The sequence below is a fragment of the Pleurodeles waltl genome, chromosome 7 (assembly GCF_031143425.1).
Source record: "Pleurodeles waltl isolate 20211129_DDA chromosome 7, aPleWal1.hap1.20221129, whole genome shotgun sequence".
NCBI lineage: Eukaryota > Metazoa > Chordata > Amphibia > Caudata > Salamandridae > Pleurodeles > Pleurodeles waltl.
In genome coordinates, this window is record NC_090446.1 from 168,189,291 (window position 1) to 168,209,629 (window position 20,339).

The window sequence follows — 20,339 nt, forward strand, 5'->3', positions numbered from 1 at the left end:
TGCTTAGAAAATTAAATAAGATTAATAGATTAGGTCCCCAGCTTTCAGTAATGAATAAGTGGGGAGGTCCCCGGATTTCAATAATGATTCAGTGGGGGTCCCCGGGTTCCAGTAATGACAAAGTGGGGGTCCACAGAAGTCAAAAGGTTGGGAACCACTGCCATAGAAGTTAATCACGCATAACTCTTAATGAAGATTGTTTCGGGAACACCAAGCTAAGCATGGTTAATTACTGCTCCACCTCAACCTTTGGTTCTCCAACAACCTTTCATATGATTATTTTATAATAAATTCTAAGTCTAGTTGGAAGATAAAAATCTGGGACCACTCACCTTTGCAAGCAACTCCATAAATGACAATACAATGTAAAATACCAAAACCAAACAAGTGACCTAGAGGATAAGACAACTTATCAAACATTTTTCATGCGTGAAAAAATATTTTCGAAGTGGATTACTTATCCACTTTGTCTGGTAGTCTTTGGTAGTGTAAAAGCTTACTCCATTGACAATCTTAAAATGGGTCTGTATATACGCCAGTAAACAAAACAAAAACAAAAAAAACAAAAAAAAAAAAAGTAGCAGCAAAAACGTCTTTGGGTGTTTTAAGATTGACATTGTTCACCAAAGTAGAGACACCTCAGGTAGACCATTACACAAATGTTAACTAAACAGTTAAACATGGTCAGGTGTTTCAAACATATCTAGAAAATGTGAAAAAAGCATCAGATGTAGCTTAAAAGCAGAGAGAATTTTCAGCAACTCCCTGAAACTCAGTGTGCACGCAGGCAAGGATGTGGCAAAGGGGCAAGAAGGGGTTAAATCTAACAAGAAATATTTAATCCTGGGAGAAAAAAAAGAAACAACAAAATAAATTTTTAAAAAATTAAGGATTTTTTTATAGGTCATTTGGACAACATTAAATTGTTCCATATTGTGGGCCAGGAGAAGAGAAATCTTTAGGGGAGAGTCTTAACTTAAGATGTGTAACACGTTATAACTTTAAAGATGAGATAGAGAAGGAGACAGGGAGTGTGTACCTCGGCTAGCATTCAATAAGGTCAACTTAAAGTTCTTGCCTCATAACCAAATACTTTTGCCGTATATTTCACACTTGAAAAAAGCATTACATTGACATATGGAGTAGTTTCAGTGAGATTAGCACCTCTACGATGTGTAGCAGAGATACTAGACTTTGTGTGGTCTGGGTAAATGCATTCAGAGAGGGAATGCCTTCCAGTGTGTTTTTAGAGAGTTCTTCATCTCGGTTTTTTTTATTATAGGAAGGTGTAGACTGCTCCAAAAGAGGAAACTTTCCTAAGCAGAACAAAGACCAGTTGAGGCTGAAAATAGCCAACACCAGACCTGGCAAATAACTGACTATCTATAGACTTATAAAAACCAACCAAACACAGAAACAATTAACACCAATATTTGTCAGTGCCTTAAAAGAAGGTAAAAAAGTAATTGCAAACATGGTTGACCGCAGCTTCCCCCAACTACTTCATTGTCACTCACAAGAGAAATTTCTTCCCTGCTGTCTAGGCATGTTGGTGATCACTTAAATTGAAGCCATGTTTTTGGGTGAGTCAGGTGGAAGATGACAGTTTTGGCCCACTGAACAATGAGGCCCTCTACAAAGTTGGACAACCATGTCTGAAAAGCTCTAGTAACAAGCAGTACCCAAGTCCCCAGAAACCCTATCCTCTCTGGACCCAGTAAATGATCAGCAGAGGTTAGCAATAGTAATCTAAAGCAATCCAAAAATGAATGATTGCCTAAATACCCCTTTGACAGGCTGATGTACATGACCACTCCTGCAAGACAAAGGACAACTATGGATACCCTCACATCATTGTCCCATGTATTGTAATGCACAAGGGCAGACTTACTTTACTGATGCGAGAGCTCCAATCTCAAATATCTTTCTGGGCATCTTTGCCTCTTTCAATACCAAACTCTACACGAGGCAGGTACAAGGGTTAAGCTCATCTGATGGCTTTACAGGGCATTCTTGCAAGAGGTCGATAAATCCCAGGCTCCTCTTCAAATTGTCTGGGAGATAGACTCAGCTAAATCATTTCATGACTCTGGTTTACAATACCGGAATACCCTCATAAGTTCTTCAGGGTGGTGGTGGTGGGGGGGTGGGGGGTGTCAGTTTCAAAAACACTACATTTAATATTTTCAGTAAGGCCTATCTTACACCGGTTCGGATCAACAACATTTTTCTAGGCTCTGGAGAAGGAAGATCTCGAAGTTCACTTCTTGACGCAAACCGCCTTCATTTGCTGTTGGCCTGCCCCTGCCTTTGGCTTACTCGACCAGAGTACTCCATTTACCACCATGAATGGCCTTTGCATAATGACCTCACTGACAAGGTGCTCTTGGGTCTCTTCAATCGCCCCACCTGACAGAGACCAGCGGTTAAGTTCCTAGACCTTGTCTTGCTCCTGGCTAAACAATCTATCACAATGCAATAGAATCAAACCTTTGCTCCCACTATAGCTACCTGGACTTGATCTGTGGTCTTGTGGGGCCAAGCTGAGAGCACACTGCTATATAGGGAGATAGGGAGGAACAGGCAGGCCTAAGAAAATATGTCATATCACAGGTTTGTGACATGCTCCTGGAATATTTCGAGGATAATCAAAGTTGATATTTACCCACTTTGATCCACCCCTTGGCACACATGTATATCTACACACTCCACTGTGTATTATATAACAATTGTTAGTGGTTGTCAGATCTAGATTGATTGAAATGTATCAATGAGGAAAACTTTTGTCCATTTACCTAATAGCTTAGGGAAGAGATGCCTGACACCGACAGTCATTTGCTTACAAGAGCACCATATTAATCTTGGCACATCAGGCAAGGGTGGGCGATTGGTTCTCAGTCCAGTTTCACGATTTATTGACCAAGACTGCATTGAGAACTGTTATGATGACATTTCCATGCAGTGATTGCAGGAACTATAATTTGTATGTACAAGTATATATGCTATGTATAAAATTCCTGTATATGTGGGTACGATTTATGGCCACCTATTTCAATAAAAAAATATTGGGGGTTTGGGGGAGGGGGGCGGAGACAGACCTGCGTTACCAGATGGAGGCCAGTGTTTTCTTTGTTGCAGGGGTGTGCCACTTGTGAAGGGCTTCAGCTTGCTAGCACTGAGAAAAGCTGGTGTTTAGAGTTGTCTAGTAGCCCTAGAGGCTCCACTCTCTCTGTACTGAGTATCTACAGTAAACTGAGGCGAGCAAGGGGTTTGTGTAATCCAACTCACAGTGCAATTTTATTGCAATCCTCCTTCATATCGTGAAATTACAGAGCCAGAATTGAAGTCAAACAGGGACTTCAGTAATAACTGCCAGCTACGATAGCCTTACAAAACAAACTTTGACAAATTCAACAGGCCTGGAGTCAGCATCCAACGCTTTGGCTTTGGCAATGCTTTTCTATTCCATCATCGTTGTGGCAAAGCGTAGGTACTGGGGAAGCTGCTGAGCCCTTATTCTTAAAAAAATAATTATAAAACTAGAATCAAAAACGTGTTATTGCCTCAAAAGGCACACTTTGCTACAACAGACCATGGCATTTGTGGGTACGTATCTGAGTGTGGATGTGTGCAGCATGCTGTCATTCACAGTTAAGAGAGCATATGGCTGCCCCATGCTTAGTTGGCAGATGAAAAACGTGAATGCCAAAATAACAGACTAATGGGTGAGAAGGACTGACTAGAAGTCCCTTTAAGTACATCAAGGAATAAATACAATTTTAGTACAATCGAAAGGCACTGCAGTGGCATGCTGTTATCCACAGGAGTGGAATGTTGAGTGAGGTGTACGCCAGACCTTAAAAAGGCAGAGCTGGGGCAGGGATAATAGAGTTGCTGAGCTACACACTACGAACGAGAGCCCATCTTCATTCAGGGAATAAGATTGTGGGGTTACTAGACCGCCTCCACCATGAGCCAATGGGAGACTAGTACCCAACCATTTGTTTGAGCTACATGCCAACTTCCATGTGAACGTTGTCAATTCTCAGGTCCCCAGCAATCTAAGAGGTAGAAAGAAACCAACCTGGATGGTATAACTGACTAACACCAATCATGCCCAAGCTGGAGGTAAAAGGTATCTGGGCAAGCTCCAGTGGCTTGCCCAGAACAAGAGTCAATCTTGTCCTCATGGGAGGAGCAGTACTAAAACTCAACCAAGGTCGTCCCTCGGGACACAGAAACTGGTAAGGAGTACCCACAGATATGTTAATGCAATTTGTCAGCGTATTGACAACATTATTTACCTCTTATATTGCACTTGGTACCAGAAACGTATACTACTGCTGAAAAGCGTATTAAATTAGAGTTAAGTAGGTTACTGTGTTATGATTAAATAGCCACTTTCGAAAAAGATCAGCAAGAACAGAAAAGACTTTAAATGAACTACAATTAAGATACGCAAAGTGTACGCCAACAGGTACAACTAACTTTTAAGGTCAACCAAAAAAATCGTTGGCTGTTTAGTTAGCTGTCACTTGCCAGAGGAAACCATTACTGCTTAAGCAGGCTTTCATTTCACCAAGATCACGTGCCAGAAACTTGTTCATTACTCGTACATTAGCCAACCTCAGGCACCTCCTTTTGAGCAGCTGAAAACGCTGTTACATCTATGTGCCACTATAATTAGAATATTTGCCTATTGCGCAACTAAAACAAGCCTAGACGTTCATACACAAAATAACGAAATCAAGCGTGTGCAGGTTACTGAACTGTGCATCGTAGTGCTTAGAAGACACAAACTGAATTTAGATTTTCTTGAATTATTGTGACATGCTGCTTTATTTGCAAAAACTGGGGCTCTTGATTAATACTTTATGACTGCAATACACACAGATAAAATAAACAACGGCGATTCAGCAGCACACTGACTTACGTAAAGTCGTGAATATGTGAAATGTATCACTAAGTGAAATATTGCACTATACCAGCGTGGCACACCACAAAACTCCGTCACAATATTTTCAACTGCGCTTCTTCGTTTTAAGTCGCTGGTCACAGTATCGCCGACATTCCTTGGGATATCAATGTCAGCAGTCAATCAAGCTGCTCTGCCATCAACAATGCGACACAAAATACCCCTATCGACCAATCATTGGGTCCATAGCAACCCAGAGAAATGCTCATTTAAATGCAGGACGTGAACTTCCCCCCCCCCCCCCCCCCCACCACCACCCCCAGTGGTAGTGAGGTTGGTGTCAAATGTCGTTTTCCACGTTGCCAGGTCTCATCTCACCCAAACAATGAAGACAATTATGGGGTCGCTGCCATCCAGGTTAGACGGCCGCATTTCCTCGTGGAAGACGGGAGACCGGGACATAAAGCAAAAGGCTTTTGGGTCTGTCTATTTTTACGGAATGGACTCGCAGTTTACAACAAACACATGTATAGACAGCACATCCAGAAACGCTCATCCACTTCTCTACTTCGCACGTTGCCCTTTTTATCGCTTTTATTATAGTCAATTGTGAAATATGCGTGGTATTTTGTAAAACAGAATAAACTACAATAATAAACAAGCTGCCACAAAGAAAACATACACACAGAGGGGCACACTAGTCAGTCAAAGCGACTACAAATTAAGACAAAAACATTAGGGTTATTTGTTACATAGAGACAAGGGAGAGCAGCTATCAAGCTGCTTCCACCTCGCCGTCAAGTGATCAGATCTCTGAGCTGCTGCACGCACAGCCACGCCAGACATATGCAGTTACAAAACACAATAATGGTCAAATTCAAAAGGTATGGCCATTCAAGTGATCATTCACCTTCCAACAGGCACGGATCATGCGTTAAAGCCGCCGCTGGAACTCGAATGTATTCCATTTTATTTTAAAGGTCTGGCGCTGGGTTACTTTTTTTTTCCTCTCAAAGGAATGCAAAGAAGCTTAGCTGCCAACACCAGCAGAGTTCAAATCGGGGACATGGTGGTGGGTCCGGATGAGGCAACCTGCTCCAACTCCCCACTCCAGCCCGCTACTGCAGAGCTGCTCGTTTTAAAGGGGAAAGGCAAGAAAACTGCAACATCTTTTGCACCACAAAAATCGAGAGTGCAGCGAGGGCAGAGATCACGAAGAAACCGACATGGTGCCAGATAGTTACTGACATTACCAGCTTCAGTGAATGCACTATTTACACCAGTCCAGCCCACGACATTTCCAGCGCAGCAAATAACACGTTCAGCTTTATACAACCAAACAATACTTTTAAAACAGAGGCACTAGCTGATAGGTCAATGGGATAGTGCAGGTTTAGCGAGGCACCAAGTTGCGGTTTAAAATACTTCTGACGTGAAGCTAGGCATCAGGAAAATAAAATGCAAGTAAATTGTCCTAAAACACATTCAAAATCAAACTTTCTTAAAAACAAAGCGAGGGTTTTTTTTAAGCTCTTAAAAGTTTTTTTTTTTTAAACTGTGTCAGGGGAAAAATGTTATCTTTTCATGATTGTAGTATGAAAAATATAATTTAGCCCAACTCTGAGGAGGTAACGACGCAGGGATGGGGAAACTGTTTTATTTGAAAGAAACGTGCCTGAGTGAAGGGGCAGGTTTCAAAGCACCACCCTGGTAAGGAAAAATAAACTTTCATAACAAGAACATCTTCTCCGGCATCACCTCCGAAACACAGTCATCCGTCAGAACCTTTTGGCTCACCACAAGAAAGAAAAAACAAACAAAAGACATAGAAATAAACTCACAAATAATGCGATGTCCCAAGCGCAGCAGCAGCGCCTTCGCCTCCCTTTATTTTCTCGCCAAACTCGCCGCCATTTTCCTTTTGCTGTTTATTCAAATAGGAGAAAACACTCCCAGTGAACAAGCGGCAGAGGCCCCATCTGCCCGAAACTACCGCAAGTGTTCCTGGGGACTGTAGTTTGAACGCTGTACGCAGATTCCCTTGCGGAGCGCACAATTGACAATAGGAAACCACAGGTCCCAGACTTCCATTCGCTGAGCGCTTGAAACAACAGAGACAATGAACCCCACAGATTTTTTTTTGTTTCGTTGAAAAGCTGGTTTATTTTTAGGCGCTCTCGAGGGGTGAAAATAAAACAACCACAGAGCACGCACGCCTTCATTTTCACGCGTATTTAGGTGTAAATACTCGTGAAGCAAATACAAAGTGGCTAACAAGCAGTCTTTATCTTAAAATATTTCAGCGAAGTCAGTAAGGGCGTTTGACCTGCGGTAAGTGCTAGTGTCAGGGATTTCGCACACACCACCTAATATCTTTGTAAATTGCAGGTGTTTGACATTGTTTTGGGGGTACCTTTGGTGATTTACCAAAAACAACTCCCAATCCTGTTAATGCGTTGCTGACCAAAACATTTGATAAGCAGCCTGTTTGGATGTAACTTTCGGATCCGCGGTTGTACCTTCTGTGTCCCTTGTTTGAACTTTACAGCGTTGGCAGTGATAGAGCGGTCCGTAGTAATAGTTTACTTGTGTCCGGACGCTCTTTAGGCCGATGAATCTTTTGACTAAGTGGGAACTCTCTGTACTCTTAATCGATCAACTCCCTAAAATCAATAGTCAATAACGAACATAGGCAATACCTTGATAGACATAGCACTTAACAATTAATCCAGAATACATTTCGGCGAACCCTGACCTTTCAGTCAGGAATAACCACACCAGTTTATTCAAAGTTAGTGAATTTTATTTCCCTATATTAACAAAGCTAGCACAATATAAATGTGTCTCAACACCAAATGATAAACATATATGAACATTAATAGCTGTCCATAGCGGCGAAACAGGTGCAATCTATGTAGCATTTGAATCACAAGGCATTCGATAATAGCAATGCAAATCACTAATACGATAATCTGTAATGAACTAATTGCATACATTTAGTCAGCATAACAAGATCTCAAATTTGCATCGTGCGACATATGGAACCCTCGTCTAACCTCAAATTAGCATCGGCATGTGGGGCTTCATGCGAAAACAATTTAGCAACATTAATTTAGGAAAAACTCCTAACTAGGGACCTTATCAAAATCAGCAGTTGGTTACCTAAAAGAAACACAATGCAATTTTACAATTTTCCTTTCATATTTACCAATTACGATCAGCAATCAAGGAAGTCTTTGTCTCACAGGTACCGTTCTTCGGTCAGCATGGGTACCGTTTCTTGATCAGCATGGGACGGGGCTAAGGGGCAGGGGTGGACTGGGCAATTGCCTCACGGCGGCAAGGTAAAACTATTACTTCATGCAAAGGGATCAAATCAAAGTTACAGTCTCTAGGGCAAGAATCATTTAAAGTCTCTTTCTCTCGATCAGAGAAAGAATCAAAGTCTCTTTCAAAATGGCGTCGCAGCAAAGTGGGCCATAATAGCTACGAAGTCAAAATGGCGGGATGTCCGATAATGGCCTCCTTTCTCCTCGTGCACCTGGGTTTTATAGACAACAGTTCGAATCCAGTAGGGTCTCCATTGGAGGGTTCATAGGTTAGCTTCAAATTAACCAATCAAACACGACAGTTCTCAAGCTTTTACTTAAGCATACATTATCCTTGGAGATGGGTACGCAAGTTGCAACATTGTCTACCAATTAGCTCACTTTCAGAGCCTCCATTGTCCGCACCTGCAAATCGACCTTGAAGTAAGGAGAAAATATGCCAGGCTGGCACGAAACCTTAAGATAAGCATGTGAACAGTTTCTGTGGAAAAGTACAGCTTCAAGCAAAAATACACGTTTATTAGCACAGTGGAAAAATACGAGCATCTAAACCGTGAGACCGGGCAACTAGGCCAAAGCCTCCGCTAAAGTCATGCTAAGCTAAAGCAATTCAAACAAGCAAATCGTAGCACACGTTTATGATTATGTCGGATTAGTGCAATTCTAATACACCACGTTATATAAAGCTCGCGTATAAATGATGGCAAACTACTCTGAGGGCACATTTTGTCCCCGTACAATCTTTATTAGTTCGGTTAAAGTCACACATGATTATTTCAGCACTACGTTTAAGCGTTAATAAATCAAAACCTTCATTTTCTGCTTCATCAATCCCTCCTCTGATGACTACTTGTCATCACACAAATCATGCCCACAAATTTTATTCCATTAAAATTCTGTCTGTTCCCATTTTCTTTTAGTTCCCCTAGTTTGCGCTTTGTATTCTTCTGCCATTCTTTTCATAATTTTCTCTTCTTTTCTTCTTTTAATTCTTTCCATAATCATTATTATTCCCCTTTTTACTCCCCAAATTCCAAATACACAAATTATTACTATTAAAATTCCCTCTATTATTTTTAACAATATTCCGTTCCAAATTCCCCCAATCCAATGTCCCACTGAAGCAAGTCCCTTTCCAACCTTCTCCCACACTCCTGGTTCTTTCAATTCCTTCAAATCTGCACTTTCTTTTGTTAGATTAGCAAGCATAGTTTTAATCTTCACACTATTGTCAGGTATATAGGTACAACAGTGTCGTGCACCAAGCATTTTGCAAACGCCTCCATCCTTTGCTAAAAGAATGTCTAAAGCAAGCCTATTTTGAAGAGTCATAGCTCTTTCCGCTGCAAGTTCAGCATCTATCAGGATTATAGCACCTGAAAACTTTGTCAACATGTTATCCACTATAGTAGACAACTTTCTTATTTTGATGGAATTCAACACAACTCCCAATGAAGGAATCATGGCTCCAAATATATCTCCTACCACAGCAGCTGCGGTCTCTCTTTTCTGGATACGATGGGATCCAGATGTCTTTTGAATCATCGATACGTCAACCAGCTGATAAACCTTTGGGAATAATATACCCAAATAACATCTCCCCCACCATCCCTTTGGAAGACGATAATAGGCATTATATCCACAAATGTAATATACACCTGGAATGACAGGGTCAAGTCCGTTCATCATGAATGTCCATTTGGCCTTAAAAATAAACGTATGTTTACACTCACTCGCTCCTACAAAAATATTGTCGTAATAAGATTCACCTCGATATATACAAAATTTCCCTACATGCCAAGCATCTAAAGCAATTTTCCCTTGTGTCTTTATTGCAGCAAAATCATAGTTATCTACTGAAGTCCTCTTATGTAGCTCTTTTTCTAATTTCGCCTTCATTTGTGCCCTTCTATCATCTGTGCGATCTAAAAAGCTTATTTCTACAGCAGAAACTGAGCAAGTAAGGTTCTCCCTATGAGCATGAGCCGTTTCAAAAGGTTGCATTGGCTCGAAAAATTCCCTCATTATTTTAGCATCCCAATCTTTAGCAATCTGGCTTAGCTGCGCTATTATAGGAACATAAGCAAAGGTAACATCATAATTCGAATAAAAATACTGTATGTTAGTTTGACCATAAAACCTAGACATTACTATACTACATGTAATCCCATATGTAAGAGGCATGTGGTGATAAGTTACCCCTTCCTTTACTGATGTCGGTATCTGTGTACACACATAACAATCTTTCGCATCCATAGTCTCAACATACTCTGTTAGCAAGCGATAGAAAACGTTATACGAAAGCTCTTTCTTATCATGCAAGAGTCTCTCATCCAATGCCAGTCTTTTCAATGCGGTTAATTCAGTGACAGTAACAGGAGCAAAAGTAGAAGCCTCAATATTCTCATTCTCACCCTTTCCATGCATTCCAAGCACAATTGCCATTATTATTAGTACACATGCAATTACCAAGCCTATACACACATATTTACAATATTTCTTTCTATTATTCTGCATAGCGTACCTAGTCATGATCTGTATAGAATCAGAGAGCTAGAAGCACCTATAAATGAAACTATTTAGCTATTCAGTTACAAAGCTGAACGAGCGCAAGGTTCACACCGTCTTCTTCAAAAGGCCAGTCACTTATCGGTTAGCAGCATTTGTCTCAATTCGGCAATAACTCAGTCTTTATCTGTTTAGCAAGTCTCATCCGGTTTAGCAATGTCTCAGCTGGTTGTTTCTTTCACGTTAGATTGTAGCAAGCAATATCATTTACTATTCTTTCAATCGACAGAGTCTATGAAACTTTTCTTTTCTATTGGTATCTCTTCTTCTTCTTCGTTCTCGATGCTTAGAGATACACACTCGTCAGTCCAATCATCATTGACTGCATATGCCCATTCAGGACCGGAATATCTCCTGTTTGGTATCCTTTTCCTTTTCAATTTTGCTTCTCTTTTCGACTCTGCTTCGCTGGCACTTTCCTCTTTTGTTAAGTCTTTTTCCTCACTTGACAATTGTTCCACGACAGTCACTTCCTTTCTTTTCTCTTTCACTTTCGGCCTTCCTCCTTCGTTCAAACTTTCTTTACCCCTTTCTTTTATTGGTGAGATACTTAGTCTTCTCTTTGCACCATGTCCATTCGATGAACCTGCAGTCTTTTCTGTGGAAGCTTGAACCTTTTCCTTTTGTTCTGCCTCGTTCCCTCCTTCTGGGGAATCAATCACGTTCTCTTTTTCCTTTTCTGTATCGTCTGCTTCTGGGAAAGCCCTCCTCTGATCAGGCTCTCCTGCCTTTTCACCTTTTTCGAGCCCTTCGTCACCGTTACTTTCGTCAGGCTCTTTATCACTTTCGGCCGCTTCAGGTTCCTTTTCACCTTCAACTGCTTCAGGCTTTTTGCTACCCTCAGCTGCTTCAGGTTGTTTGTCACCTTCAGCTTCTGCGTCGCTATCTGAACTTTCTCCTTGGTCTTCCCCAAGTGAGTCGGACTCTTCGACCTCCAATAATATCTCTCTCTCTCCTGCTTCTGCCTGTTCGCCTTCAGTTCGGTTTTGTTCTGTCTCAGCACTCAGCACTGTTTTATCAGGCACTGGCAGTTTCAGCGCTTCAACTTCCTCATCTGTGGGACACAACTCCTTCTTTGTGTGACTGGCGTGAATCCAGTTGGGAACCCCCGCACACTTCACAGCGGTAGTTGTCGTCAGGATCACTTGGAAAGGGCCTTTCCAACGGGGTTCCAGACACGACTTTCTCACGTGCTTCTTTACCACGACCCAGTCACCTGCTTTTAGTGCGTGTCCTGGACCTTGGATCGGTGGCAAGGTGGTCGCTTCCACCTGGTGAGAGAAAGAGCGAACCACGTCAGCCAGTCCCTTGCAGTAGTCTAACACCATATCATCTGTAATATTCAAAAGCGCGTTTGCGGGAACTGCAGGAAGTCTCATAGCCCTGCCCATGAGAATTTCATGCGGAGACAATCCAGTCTTTCTATCAGGGGTGTTTCTCATTGACATTAGCACTAAGGGCAATGCGTCAGGCCATTTCAAATTTGTCGATGCACATATTTTCGCCATTCTCGATTTCAGCGTACCATTCATTTGCTCCACCAGTCCTGATGCTTCAGGGCGATAGCTACAGTGCAGCTTTTGCTCAATGTTCAGCGCTTCGCAGAGTAACTTTATCACCTCGTTATTGAAGTGACTTCCCCTATCTGATTCTAAAGAGATCGGGAATCCGAAACGTGGTATTAGCTCCCTCAACAATAGCTTTGCAACTGTAAGGCTGTCATTTCTACGTGTGGGGTATGCCTCAATCCAGTGACTAAAAATGCACACAATCACCAACACATATTTCAGACCTCCATGCGCAGGCATCTCAATGAAGTCCATCTGCATTCGACTAAAAGGCCCGCTTGCCCTACCAATGTGGCTCGCGTTCACAACTGTTCCCTTTCCTGGGTTCATCTGCTGGCAAGTGACACATCGATGGCAAACTGTTTCTGCAGCTTGACGAAATCTGGGGTTAAACCAATCAGTTTTGAACAATCTTATCATGGCATCTCTCCCTAGGTGAGCCTGCCCATGATAGAACCGCGCAAGCTGTGATAAGAGACTATCTGGCAAAACAAATTTTCCCTCATGTGAAACCCATAACTCGTCTTGTCTCTTTATACATTGTGATTTAATCCAAGAATCTCTTTCATCCTCCCTGACATTATTTTGTAATGCTTTTAATTCATCTATTGTATCTACGACCTTCAAGGCAAATGCTTCAGCTGGTTCGAGTTCTGGCTCATTTATCGTATTCCAATCATCCCTGAGTAATATACAGTTCAAGGCACAAAATCTTGCGACTTTATCCGCATATGCATTCCCCAAAGAAACATAGTCCTGTCCTTTCGTGTGAGCACTACACTTTACCACTGCAACTTCGGCTGGCACTTGAATGGCGTGTAACAATTCTCTTATCCTCTCCCCGTTCTTCACTGGGGATCCTGAAGAAGTCAGGAAACCTCTTTGTGACCATAGTTGTCCAAAGTCATGCACAATCCCAAACCCGTATTGACTATCCGTGTAAATGGTGACTTTCATCAATGCAGACAGTTGACATGCTCTTGTGAGGGCTACGAGTTCTGCTACTTGTGCAGAATAGACTCCTTGAAGCCATCCCGCTTCCAAGACCCCTGTTACAGTACATACAGCATATCCTGCTTTCAAAATCCCCATCCCGTCTCTTAGACATGAACCATCTACAAAAAGAATTTGGTCATTTTCATCAAGCTTAGTATCCTTGATGTCCGGTCGGGGTTTTGTGCAAAATTCAGTCCCCTGAAGGCAGTCATGCTCGACGTCTTCAGCGTTCTCAATTTCGGCATTTTCTCCAGGAAGCAAGGTTGCTGGATTCAACGTAGTGCACCTTTTCAGCTGCACGTTCGGTGAGCCCAGAATTATCGTTTCATACCTTGTGAGTCTTGCTCCAGTCATGTGCTGCGTTCGGGAGCGGGTCAAAAGTATCTCAACTGAGTGAGGGACCATGACTGTTACTGGATGTCCCATCACTATTCCTTCACTCTGAGTGAGGCTGATACCAACTGCTGCTACGGCGCGCAAACACCCTGGGAGTGCTGCTGCGACCGGATCCAAAGTAGCTGAAAAATATGCTACTGGTCTGTTTACGCCACCATGGGCTTGGGTCAGGACAGACAGAGAACATGCATCACGTTCATGACAAAACAATGTGAAAGGCTTCGTGTAATCAGGCATACCTAAAGCTGGAGCCCTGCACATGCATTCTTTCAATTCAACAAAAGCATCCATCTCATCTCCTTTCAACTCAATTTGATCCAAAGCATCCTTCTGGGTCAGTTTCAGTAGAGGCTTTGCTAGAGTCGAGAAGTTGGGAATCCACTGGCGACAGTAACCCACCATTCCCAAAAACTTCCTCACCTCCCTCCTTGTCTTTGGTGGACTCATTTGAAGTACGCTTCTTATTCTTTCCTTCATTATTCTCCGTGACCCTTTCTCTATCTGGTGACCCAAGTATTCCACTTTCTTCTGGCAGAACTGCAATTTGGAAGGAGACACCTTATGTCCATTCCTTCCCAAATGATTCAACAGAGCAATGGTATCGGCTGTACAGCCACTTTCTGTCTTTGATGCAACCAGTAAGTCATCGATGTACTGTACTAGGGTTGACTCGAATGGCAATTCTAATTCTTCCAAATCTTTCTTTAGAATTTGATTGAAGATTGACGGTGACTCAGAAAACCCTTGAGGAATTCGACACCAACTGTACACTCTGTCTAGGAATTTGAAACAAAAGAGAAATTGGCTGTCCTCATGAAGAGGCACAGAAAAGAATGCTTGTGACAAATCGATGACTGAGAACCATTCGGCATCGCAAGGAATTTGAAACATTATCACAGCTGGATTCGGTACGACAGGGCAGCACTTGACTATGATGTCATTTATTTTCCTCAAATCCTGCACGAGTCGGACCTTTCCACTCGGCTTTATTAGTCCCATTATTGGTGAATTACATGGACTGCTTAACACTTCTTTCAGTACCCCCTGCTTTACAAATTCGTCAATGAGTTGAGCAACTTTCATGAGGGTATCTTGTGGCATGTGGTATTGTGAGGTCTGGGGAAAGATTGCATTGGGCTTTACAGCCACTTTCACTGGTTCCACTCCTTTCATCAATCCCACCTCTTTCCCTGTCATATCCCACACTTCCCTTCCGACTGTTTCCCGTAATTCAGCTGGGATGTCCTCTTCAGTTATCATCGGGAAGAGACAAATCAAAGGATACTCTTCATCGACAGTTTCCACCTCATCCCCCTCTACACTGTCCTCTTCTTCCCCATCACTGCTCGTCTGGATTGTTATTCCTTCATTTGAACACATGATCGAACAACCCAATTTGCACAATAGGTCTCTCCCTAACAGTGCTATCGGGCTTGAGTCACATATCACAAACTGATGTACCCCTTGATAGTTACCGATGCTGACTGGTACCGGATCTGTTATTGGGTTCGTCAGATGTCTGTTTGCTACTCCCACCACTTGAACTGTCCTCCCTGAGAGTGGCAAATTTGGGACTTCACTGCTCTTAACTGTTGAACGTGTGGCTCCCGTGTCAACCAAGAACGAGACACGATGACCCATTACTCTTCCTTCTACGTACGGACCCCTTTGATCAACTTCCAAGGATGCCGCAAGCACACAATCTCCTTCTTCTCCTGAACTTTCACTCTCCCATACGTTGTTTATTCCACTCTCACTGTGTAATGGGAACTGTTGTACGGTGCCATTTGTGCTCATTACCTGGCCCGAGACCTGTGGAGGAACCATCACTTGCTGCTGACTCATTGGTGCCAAGGGTATTTGCATTTGCTGATTAGGTACCATAGGTAACTGCTGTTGTATCGGCTGCATTTGCGTCATCTGCATACGAGGCATCTGCATCTGCTGCGGCTGCATAGGTTGTAATCCCTGCAATTGATTTACTGTCTGAAAATTTGGGCTTGGACCTCTCATTTTCGGTCCCCTCATTGTCTGAAATGCATTGACATCATTGTTTTGCTGACCAACACCTGCACTTGCACCTGCACCTACACCTTCCTGCACCACCATCGGGCACTCCCGTTTCCAATGACCTACAATTCCGCACACGTGACACGGCATCACCTTCTTCATTGCCTGCACACCCGTCACAACAGTGTTCAAATCCGGACCATTATTCACAAAACCTCCTCTGCCTCTGCCTCTGGCCTGTGGCTGAAACGCCATATTTCCCTGCAACTGCGGCTGTGGTTGCGGTACCTGCTGTTGGAACCCTTGCATCCCTTGCAAACCCTGCAAACCTGTCTGAGCTGCTTTAAGCTGCATCATCATCACCTTCTCTTTCAGCTTTTTCTGTTTCACTTCAATTTCGTCACTACAGTATTTTGCATAATTCAACACCTCATCAATCGGTTTCGACTGCCAGCAAATCAAATGCGACTTTATCATCTGACTTATCTCTGGTCTCAGCCCTTCCACAAATCTGAAGACAAAATGGAGCATGTCCTTCGCCTCTATTGTTTCCGTCCCACTGTAGTTCTTAAACGCCTTCAACAACCTCTCATAGTAACTATGAATCGATTCTTTAGTCTCTTGGGCAGTTCGATCGATCTTCTGCCAATCCACGTTTTTCGCGGGTACCTTCGTTTTCAAATGCTCAATCACCTTATAGTACAAGCTCATCACCATAGGTGATGGTGCGCCCGTCTCCCTGTCTCTCTCTGGTTCACTTGTCGGCCAGCCTACCGCTCTTTTGCAATCCTCCCACAAATCTGCCGGAACCACAATCTCAAAGAGAGTGTTCAGGTCCTCCCAGAGACATTTTGCAAGCTTCACAAACCTATCAGTCTGTTGATACCATTCAATCGGTTTCTCCCTCAGTTTGGGAAAATCATCCGTAAAAGACTGAATGTCGCTTCTGTGCCATGGTACATGTACTAATTTTCCCCCTGCTGTCTCCCTCATTGGTAACATTGTTACTGTATCACTACTCTGCGGTCTTTTCTCATTGTGCTCTGTAGCACTGTCCCTCCTCTTTTCCTTTCTCTTTACCCACCTGCTTTCCCATTTGTCTAAGCACCTCCACACTTGTGCACTCTGACCTCATGTGTTCAAAATCTGTGGTCCCAAAATCTAACCTATAGCTTCTGCTCAAATGTTTCATCTTGCCTATGTCAACCCCGTTTCTGTCAGCTGCTTCCTGCAAGCTCTTATGTACCTTGTTCACTTCCTTCGTAATCCTGGGACATAGATACCTCAGCTCTTCTTCCGTGTAGGACTCTAACCTATTCACACCCATAGTCCCTTCCACCAATTCTTGTGCTTCCATGTTCAACCTGACCCTATTCATATAGTCTTCTCCTTTCCCGCTTGCTGAACTTTGTGTGGAATTTAAACTGTTGAACCATTGTGTCAGCTGTTGTGCATTCAACCCCATCAGCGTGGCATTCACATCGACTGCCATTGATGGTTGCGGCAACTTTTCAGTATTCGATGTTAGAGGTATTATCAGTGGGGGACTCGACCTCACCAGTGTCGATTGAGCACATACAGGACTAAACTCCATCAAGGATCCAGATCCATTGGGTTGAGCCGCTATCGGAGTTATCCCTGGAGTGTTTTCTATGCACCTCCTTTCGGTCCCATTCTGCAGCATTGATCCCTGACCGCTCAGACCCAAGTTAGGCTGACTATACAAAGGTACCGGTGGACCTACAGTAATGGGTAGTGATATCGCGTCTGGGTTCTGTCCATTTCCCATGTTCTGTGGCATGTTCATGCCCACACCATGGGTCATCATTGCCGGCATGCCCATCTGACTCCCCGTCATCTGAGCATGTGCAGTTCCTCCCTGCATCTGCTTTTGGGGCATCAAAAACTGAGTTGATTCAGCTTGTCCCATTGTTTGGTTGCAACCATTCTGTCCTCCCATTGCGGTTGGGTCTAGAATCATTCCTGTACTATTGTCGCTGCTGTAATACCCTGGCATCTGCGGCTGATAATTTTCTGCTGGTTTCAACATGGGCACATCTGGATATATTCTCCTAACCTGCGGTATCTGCGGGGTGAACAATAAACTCGGGTCCTTATATCCCGATGACGCTCCTGAACTCTGGGTTTCACTGTTCTGTACCGATGCCGGAGGGGCAGAGCTGGTACTTGGACCTTGTCCATCCTCCGCATAAGGTGGTGGACGGTCGTTCAGCAATTGCATTATCAACTCCTCATCCTCTAACTCCTCTTCTCTTCTCAACTTTTCCTCGTCCTCTCTATCCTTGGAACACTTCCTGTCCGTCTTACAGGTAGCTTTCTTACCTGTCTCCTCTTCCTCCTTAGTAATTGCTGGAAACAATTTTATCCCCTGCAATACATCTGACCTCCACACCTTCTGTGCATTATCCCACCTAGCATCCGCTAGTGTCTTTTCTACCTTTCTCATCCTGGTCTCAAACTTCTTCTGCTGTTGCTGTCTGGCCATTAGTTCCCAAATCGCTAGAGCCTCAAACTGGGCTGGCCTTGGAGGCACCTTCATGTCGTACATCGTGAATCTCAAATTCTCTAGAATCCTTATATTGAATGTCCCATGTATCGGGAACGCTACGCTCCCATGTTTCTCTGTCAGTTTGTGCCATTGCTTTAGCCAAAGACACGGAGCTACCCCCTTCTCTTCCATTACAATGTAAGCTGGTGTACCCTCGGGCGGCGTCTCCTCTCCTACGCTCGCTTTAATGTAAGACTCCCCCTTCATCGCACTCCTGAATGCTTTAAAGAATTTCATTTTCTCGTCTTTTATTTCACAAAGTTTGTAATCAATAGGTGACTTTAATTCCCGGAATACTCTTCACCTGCCTTTCCCCTTCCAATCGAGCCCCACGGACTGCGTCCAATCCGTGCGCGACCCTTCTCTGCAACCAACCTATCCCAGCGCGGCTCCTAGTGACGTCACACTCACACACACTGCGGCTGACAAAGCCTTGCGGCTAGTCCTCCTTCACTCACCTCTTTTCGTAACAACTTTTTGCATGTATCGCGAGCTACCAAAAATAAAACAGATCTGTCGGTTTACTACAGGAAGGGTAACACAATCGCTTCAGGACCTTAGGAACCTTTCACTAGCCTCGGCCGCTATTCCGTCTTTCTCAGTCCCCACGTTCGCAAGCAAATCTGACCCGCAGACCTACTCTCAACTTGTCAATGATCTATTCTAGTGCACTTAGAATCTTGTCAAAGCCCGAAGTCGAAGTTTCTTTCACTCCCTAACACACGTACCGACTCGTTGACCACGCCCGATCAACCTACTAAAACCGCCCAGACCACAACATGGATCAACATACTCCGGAGTCTCTTGACCTCGCAGGGCCCGTCTCAACAACAACAACCACGTGGACCTTTTTATGCACAAAGCGCCACACGCACATGAAGTTCGACGACTTCCCTACTCTCACACTCGGAGCCGCACCTCCGTTATTTCTATGAAGTTCGACGACTTCTCTACTTCTACACTCGGAGTCGCACCTCCGCTATCCTCAAAAAAAGAAAAATCCTCGCAACCTTTTCACACACCCTGCGGCAATAAGCTGTGCAAGCGCAAAACCCTAACTTCACTCATACCATCACTAGTACCGCCAACGCTGTTTCCACACCTCCGTTCTCTCCATTCGCAAGCTCCGAGATCCCGGGAAAGTCGCGGTGGACCTAGCCCATCATCATTCTGTCAATCAGTTTTATCTAAGAAAAATCTAATTCAACTTCTCGAGTGGGGTCTCAAAATGCGTAACCGTTAATTCAAAACCATGTACTCTAAGAGTACAGGGTCCCAAAAGACGAAACCGTCCTCTGCTACCATCTACTGATAGAGCGGTCCGTAGTAATAGTTTACTTGTGTCCGGACGCTCTTTAGGCCGATGAATCTTTTGACTAAGTGGGAACTCTCTGTACTCTTAATCGATCAACTCCCTAAAATCAATAGTCAATAACGAACATAGGCAATACCTTGATAGACATAGCACTTAACAATTAATCCAGAATACATTTCGGCGAACCCTGACCTTTCAGTCAGGAATAACCACACCAGTTTATTCAAAGTTAGTGAATTTTATTTCCCTATATTAACAAAGCTAGCACAATATAAATGTGTCTCAACACCAAATGATAAACATATATGAACATTAATAGCTGTCCATAGCGGCGAAACAGGTGCAATCTATGTAGCATTTGAATCACAAGGCATTCGATAATAGCAATGCAAATCACTAATACGATAATCTGTAATGAACTAATTGCATACATTTAGTCAGCATAACAAGATCTCAAATTTGCATCGTGCGACATATGGAACCCTCGTCTAACCTCAAATTAGCATCGGCATGTGGGGCTTCATGCGAAAACAATTTAGCAACATTAATTTAGGAAAAACTCCTAACTAGGGACCTTATCAAAATCAGCAGTTGGTTACCTAAAAGAAACACAATGCAATTTTACAATTTTCCTTTCATATTTACCAATTACGATCAGCAATCAAGGAAGTCT

At 43.3% G+C, this 20,339-nt stretch overlaps 1 protein-coding gene across 5 annotated transcripts in view; it reads right to left on the minus strand.

Moving 5' to 3' along the window:
* NCOA3 (nuclear receptor coactivator 3) overlaps positions 1-6,881 on the minus strand; it is a 558,025-nt gene extending 551,144 nt beyond the window's left edge. For all 5 annotated transcript variants that reach the window (XM_069243454.1, XM_069243453.1, XM_069243459.1 and 2 more), the window contains exon 1: positions 6,757-6,881. The gene's annotated coding sequence lies outside the window, so the exon portion shown is untranslated. The remainder of the gene's footprint in view (positions 1-6,756) is intronic.
* Between the last annotated feature and the right edge of the window lie 13,458 nt (positions 6,882-20,339).